Source organism: Lygodium microphyllum, chromosome 24 (genome assembly GCF_053477565.2).
Source record: "Lygodium microphyllum isolate KBCC chromosome 24, Lygodium_microphyllum_v1.1.10, whole genome shotgun sequence".
NCBI classification, from domain to species: Eukaryota; Viridiplantae; Streptophyta; class Polypodiopsida; order Schizaeales; family Lygodiaceae; genus Lygodium; species Lygodium microphyllum.
The window spans coordinates 55,063,866-55,070,668 of NC_141158.1; the positions used below are offsets into that span (position 1 = coordinate 55,063,866).

General features: G+C 42.1%; 1 pseudogene; it reads left to right on the plus strand.

Annotated features, from left to right (window-relative positions):
• The first annotated feature begins 611 nt into the window (after positions 1 to 611).
• On the plus strand, positions 612 to 2,640 carry LOC148015112 (putative methyltransferase At1g29790 pseudogene; annotated as a pseudogene).
• The last annotated feature ends 4,163 nt before the right edge of the window (positions 2,641 to 6,803 follow it).

Sequence of the window (6,803 nt, forward strand, 5' to 3'; positions counted from 1 at the left end):
TTAAAAAATTCTAACTCAAAAAGGAAGATATCCATACTGGAGTTAAGAGTGAGTAAATTTGTAAAGCGTGCCACTTCGTTGCCACTTTAAAGGGCAAAATTAAAATATAAACTAATGTTTTTTTATTTTAAAAATAGTTTTTTATGGCGGTTGGCTTCTGATACTATTTTCAATCTCCTACCTTTTCGATGAATTCTCGTCGTTTTTTCCAAAATTCTCTTTCTCTCTCTCTCTCTCTCTCTCTCTCTCTCTCTCTCTCTCGTGAAAGAGGTCGTTCGCCGAGAAAGAGGCATGGATCGACATAGCGATGGAGGATGGAATCGTGCGAAAAGACTCTCTTAGCTAAGCATTTCCGCACGCGTCAAAGGAGAAAATGAACGAGAAGGCTCAAGTTGTGTTCTCTTGCTTGAGGGGTCGAGAGAGTGGCGCGCATGATAGGATGGGATGGCACAGGGGCTGAAAAGCAAAAGGAAGTGGCTAGTGCGAGAGTACGTGAAAGTGAACAATTAGCGTGATTGGGGTATGGTTGCAATGCACGTCTGCCATGATTAGCATGCATTTCGGATAAAAATAGAGACGGACGCCACATCACTTGAAGCCCCGGCCTTTCCCTCTCTCTCTTTCTCTCTCGGATGCATTCTCTTATCAAAGTGCTCTTCTAGCATCGCTTCTCATCCTCTCCTCAACCATAGCTGTAGCTCCACCATGGGTTCCGAGGAGGCTTTCAAGTCCATGGATCCCAATCGCAGACACCAGAGACTCTCCCACACGTTTTTCGTCGTCCTAATCCTCATCGCCAGCAATGCCCTCACTGCTTACTTCTTCTACAACGGCAGCTCCATGATCGGCTCGAATATGACGATCAACGACAATGGGGATGTTCATGATCCCGATGATAGGACTACGACGGCGCGGTCGTTATCAGAGCTGGTAATAAGGCTCCTGGAAGAGCTGAATCGGACTCGCGCACAGCTGGAAAGCACGGAGCAGGAGCTGATGGACGTGCGGGAGGAGCTGAGGGGGGCGACGCCGGCGCTGCTGGATGCGGTGGCCAAGAACATGGAGATGCTGAATGCATCGGCAGAGGCGCTCGTGGCAATGTCGGCAGGCACGGCAGGAGGTGAGGAGGATGGCGAGGGGAGCGTATGGGGGAAGTGGAAGAGGTGGATGAGGCAGGAGGAGGGGGTGAGCCGGGAGCTGCAGGAGTTTACGGCCCTGCGCGCGCTGCCTCTCGGGTTCAACCCCGGGCAGGGCTCCGACACACTGGTGTCGTCGGTTGGGCACGCCTGCGCGCTGGAGGAAGAGGACCTGCGGCGCTTCATGGAGTACGAGGTCCGGGGCGACTGCCCGGACGACCAGAGCCTTGCCCAGCGCCTCCTCCTCCACGGCTGCGAGCCCCTTCCCCGCCGCCGCTGCTTCGCCCGCGCTCCGCCCAACTTCACGGAACCCCTGCCCCTCCCCGCCAGCCTCTGGACCCTCCCGGCCGACGAGTCCATCCTCTGGTCCGCCTATTCATGCAAAAGCTTCGCCTGCCTCAACGCCCGCAAGCAGCAGGGCGTCTTCGACGATTGCAACGACTGCTTCGACCTGCAGGGCAAGGAGAAGGACCGCTGGGAGAAGCACGGCACCGAGCTCGACTTCTCCATCGAGGAGGTTATCGGGCACAAGAAGGGCACCATCCGGATCGGGCTAGACATCGGCGGTGGGTCGGCCAGCTTCGCGGTGCGGATGCGCGACAGGGGGATCACGATCGTGACCACAAGCATGAACCTGAACGGGCCCTTCAACAACTTCATAGCCCTGCGCGGGGTGGTGCCTCTATACATCACCATATCGCAGCGCCTGCCCTTCTTCGACAACACGCTCGACCTGGTGCACTCCATGCACGTCCTCAGCCACTGGATCCCCCTCACCACCCTCGAGTTCCTTCTCTTCGACATCGACCGCGTCCTCCGCCCCGGCGGCATCTTCTGGCTCGACCGCTTCTTCTGCGGCAAAGTCCAGCTCTCTGAGACGTACGTCCCCATGATCAAGCGCCTCGGCTATGTCGTCCGCAAATGGGCTGTCGGCCCCAAGCTCGACCGCCGTGGCCGCGAGGAGATCTACCTCTCCGCTGTGCTGGAGAAGCCCTTGAGACGTCGTCGCCTCCCTCGTCAACCCCAGCCCCACGGCATGTAATTATTTTAGATCTGGTGTACCTCCCCCACGTGTTGCGTGATCGATTCTGAGCCTATCTTGGGTTCTGCGATCAAAGGCGTAATCCAACCCATTTACAATCACAGCTTCTCTCCCACAAGTTACATTTGTAGTAGGATGTAGCCCTAGAGACAAGGATGCCAATGACACTCCTTACCCTAGAGACAAGGATGCATGACACTCCTTACTCGATCATTCGATTCATATACCTGCAACTAGACGTACATCTCTTGCCCTAGAGATAAGGATGCAATCTCACTTCTAAGTTGATCACATTCATTTGTTAGACACGGATGCAATCACACTTCTAAGTTAAATCATATTGATTTATTGATATGTCCATCAATTAATTGTATGTCTCACGTTTTCCCAAACGTGTTTTTCTTGGAGCAAAATCCTTTTATTTTGTAATTTACTAGCACAAGCTAAATTTACCTAACCATATGCACCCCTATGATATTGATGGTTGAAATGTTCATCAATCAAGCAAAGGAGCCTTTTAAGAAATTGGATCAAAATCGAATTCCAATTAGATTGCACCTCTGCAAAATCTAGTTGTGTAGAAGGCAATGCTAGAAGAGTACTTTGATGGGTTCTTGTTCAGTCCTCTCAACACTAACCTTTGTCTAGCAAGCCACATGTTTCCATAAAAGTCACTTGCTTTTCTTTCAAACTTTCTCTATGGTCTACAACTCTATAGTCACATCTCATCCTCCATCAACATGGTTCTCAATCTCTCATACTAAGCATGTGGGGTAGTCTTAGCAACATCAAAATTTGCTAGTAGTAGTAGGAACACGCTAATTGGTCAATAGGAGACATAAATAAAGGCATTAAAATAAGCCACTATATGTGCCACTAGATGACACAGAAAAGATGTTACATAGATGTTATAACAATCATATTTGGTTTAATGTTTCAATAACTTTTTACAAAATGTATTGTTGATGTAAGATTGAGGCATGCAGCTACATATTTTATTTTGTTCGATAAATAGAGATCCCAAGGAGCTTTAAGTTGTCTGCTAAATGGAAAAATGACGATAGAGCACTAAATTTCTACTGATTTCCTAGTTAGGAACTAGGAACTTTTCCCCCCTAGTTTATTTGCATAACAACTAGTAAAATCCAAATATAACTAGTGAATCAAGTATTTCCCTTCCTAAGTTTCCTTTTATATATAATAATTGATAAAGTAAATTATTACCTAGAACTTTTTGGAAAGTAGGTGTAGTATGAAAGCATTTCTAGATAAGAACTAGGAAATCCAATTGTTCTATTCTATCTAGTAAAAATACTACTTTCTACTCCTATTATAGGTAATAAATGATTGTTTTAGTTTATTAATGATAATCTTTTTCTATAGCCAATTATGTTGTTGGTTGTAATTCATCATTGGTACATGTGCTTGTTATTGGTTGTATTTGTGGAAACTTCATAAAAACTGAGCTTTTAAGAAATATTCAAAAAACAATATTTGAGTTATTTCTACAATGATACAATGCTACACTTTTTGATATACCAAGGTCTAGAGAAAATCATTGCTATTTGTGTTAGATCATATATAACCAGTTCATTTATGCATGGGTTTGTTTCATTTCTCTTTCTTGCCAAAAAAGTACAACCATCATTATTGATTGCTAGCATTGTTTGCTTCACGTATGTGATTGCATGACTAGCTCATCTCTCGAACACAGTTCCAAGTCAACTTTTGACTTTTATTGCATTGCTATGTCCTTTGTCTCTCTACTCTTAGCTTATGGTCCTTTGAGTGATCAAAGAGTCTAAGTTTGTTTTTACACTAAGAATGGGAAAATTTCCATCTCCATGAAGGCTTTCTTAGTGTGAGAATCCTATAGCATTTATTGTTGCGATTTTGTGTTGGAAGGTGAAAGAGTGTAAAGTAAGTGAGATAGATAGATAATGAATGCCTTGCTATATATTGTATTGATACAATGGTGGATACATAAACAAGGAGGTGTAGATGAGGTTACTTGCGGTATGGGAGCCCATTAAAGTTATCGAGTCATAATATATCGTTCAATATCTTTGCATCTATGAAATATCTCAATTGTTATGTCATTGTAGATGAGCTTTACCATCTAGCATAGCGTTTGCCTAAAACAGAATCCATAATGTCAAAAGACAATTTGATATAATTAAAGAATGAAAGTAGACATGAATGTTTTCTCTGTATTCCTCCCCTTGGGAGCTTGGGAACTTGGTACATTGTGCAAGGAAAAAAATTGCTTGGTATCCAATATTTTCTTGAATGAGAGTATATGAATATGCACCTTTATTATTGCTAATGTAGATCCCATGATGCTTGTTCAAAAAACACCAAAGAGAAGGGTCTAAGAATTTTTTATAAAAAAGGAAGAACTTAATTACTTGTCAACATGGAGTGTATGATATTCCTCCTTGCAAAGATGGGGGTCATCATGGCAAACATGGGTTTATTATGAGAGTAATATTAACAAGATAGATGGGACTAGTAGAGAGGCAATGTATGTAAATAAGATGTGGATAGAACACAGGTGTAAAGAGGGAAACAAGAGGTATGGAGAGATAATAAGAGTTCATAAATAAGATCTAATAGGGAATTTCAGCTAACATTCCCCTAAGGTTAAAGAGAGAATCTTTAATGGAGTGAGAAGAGTTGATCACACACTTAGAGTCCAATATAGGTTTTAGGGTATGAGAAGGGTTATGGAGGAAAATATTAGAATGAAAAAGGATTATAAACTCAATAGATGGAAATATCGATGTAAGATCAAGAAATTTTTGGGCTTGTTAACATGGAGGCTAGGTGATTTTGAAGTGAGTAACTCTAGTAGATATAACTAGGAAGGGTTTCTCATGAGCCCTGTGGTAAAGAGAATAGAAGGACATGACTATGTTGTGTGGCTTGATAGTAGGATTGTAACATTCCTATTTAACAAATCCTTGATGGCACGATTTTGGTAGTTTGTCAAGAGATATGCCTAGATGATTCCATTCGAAACTCCCATGGAATATTTGAACTTTGTGGCCTAGGATCACATGACTTACCCTCATAGAGAAAGCTCCACTCAATTTCCATGAGGATTGAATTGCAACAAAGGTTTCTAATTGGCTTTAAGGTTTCCTAACAAGCTTTTCTAGTGTTAGTTATCAGTAGTTGCTTGTGCGAGACAAGCCAAACCAAAGTGGATCCATGTTGCACTTGGTTCAAAGAGAGAGAGAGAGAGAGCGAAAGAGGGGCATTAGACCCTCTGCTTGTAGAGTAAAATCTCACTTTGGTCCCCTAAAACAACACTAGATTGGGATCTAAGACGACACTCTCAAGTAGTTAGCATTTGGCTCTTCTTAAAATTTCGCTAATCTAACATATTCTTCTAGTAGTTAACCAAGACCACATTACCATAGAATGAATCTATTGTAGACTCAACCTCTTGCTCCCCATTTGTGATGGGGTTTGGTTAGTTTTATAATTATCCACTGTATTAGTTTAAGATATAAAAAAAAGTTCCTTAATTAGCAAGGCTAAACAAAGTTCATGCACGTAGCTTAATCATAGATGCTAAAACAATAGAAAATAATCCTTTTGAAAAATGTAACCTTAAATCCAAGTTGGATAATCATTATCATATTATGTCATTAATATCAGTCCATATATAAGACTCCATTTGAAGGAAAGGACTACCAATCTGCCTTTACTAGCGTTAGGGTCTTTTAGGAAAACTATCTTGGGCTCCTAGGGGTTAGATTAGCCTAAAGAATTATAGTTAGAGCCCCCTAGCTCCTTGGAACCTCCTATCTAACACTTCGTCCATATAAGGACACCTCTCATGTTTAGACTCGGTCCCACTCCATTTGAAGGAAAGGACTACCAATCCACCCTTACTAGCATCGAGGTCTTCTAGGAGATGTATCTTGGGCTCCTAGGGGTTAGATTAGCCTAAAGAATTACAGTTACAGACCCCTAGCTCCTTGACACCTCCTATCTAACACTTGGTCCCTACAAGGGAACCTCTCATGTTTAGACGAGGTCCCTAAGCATCTGAAGCAAATAAACAACTCCTTGATGAATAGCTCCACAGCTAACATTGGGAAGATCTAATGTGCTTTTCCAAAAGTTTAATATGTGTTGGTATAACATTTGATTAGAATTTATGATCATCCAAGCATTCAATTCTAATGCTTCAATAAATTTTCTAAAATTCAACTTATCATTTAAAATCCATTAAAGGTGCCATTCCCTCTAGCATAAGATTTGGTTCGGTGGACTCATCTAAGTTGTCATGAACTTTCAATATAGGAATTAGCCTATTCTTAAAAGGTAAATTGTTTCCTTGGGTTACTTTAGCATCTTCAATTGAGTCTAATTACTTCATTGGTACTTTGATTCCTCATAAGTTCAAATATATGACTTTTAGGGATCTTATGGTTTCCTTAACTTCTTTTATGTAGTATAAGATTTTGTTACATGACTTGTTCAAAAGTCATAGGGAGGTGTTTTTTTTTTGCAAGGGTCTCAAAAGGAAACCTACTAAGTATGTAAACTCCTAAGCGATTTCCAAACTAACCTACCTTAACTTATATTTGTCTTTAAGCTTTGTAGTAAGA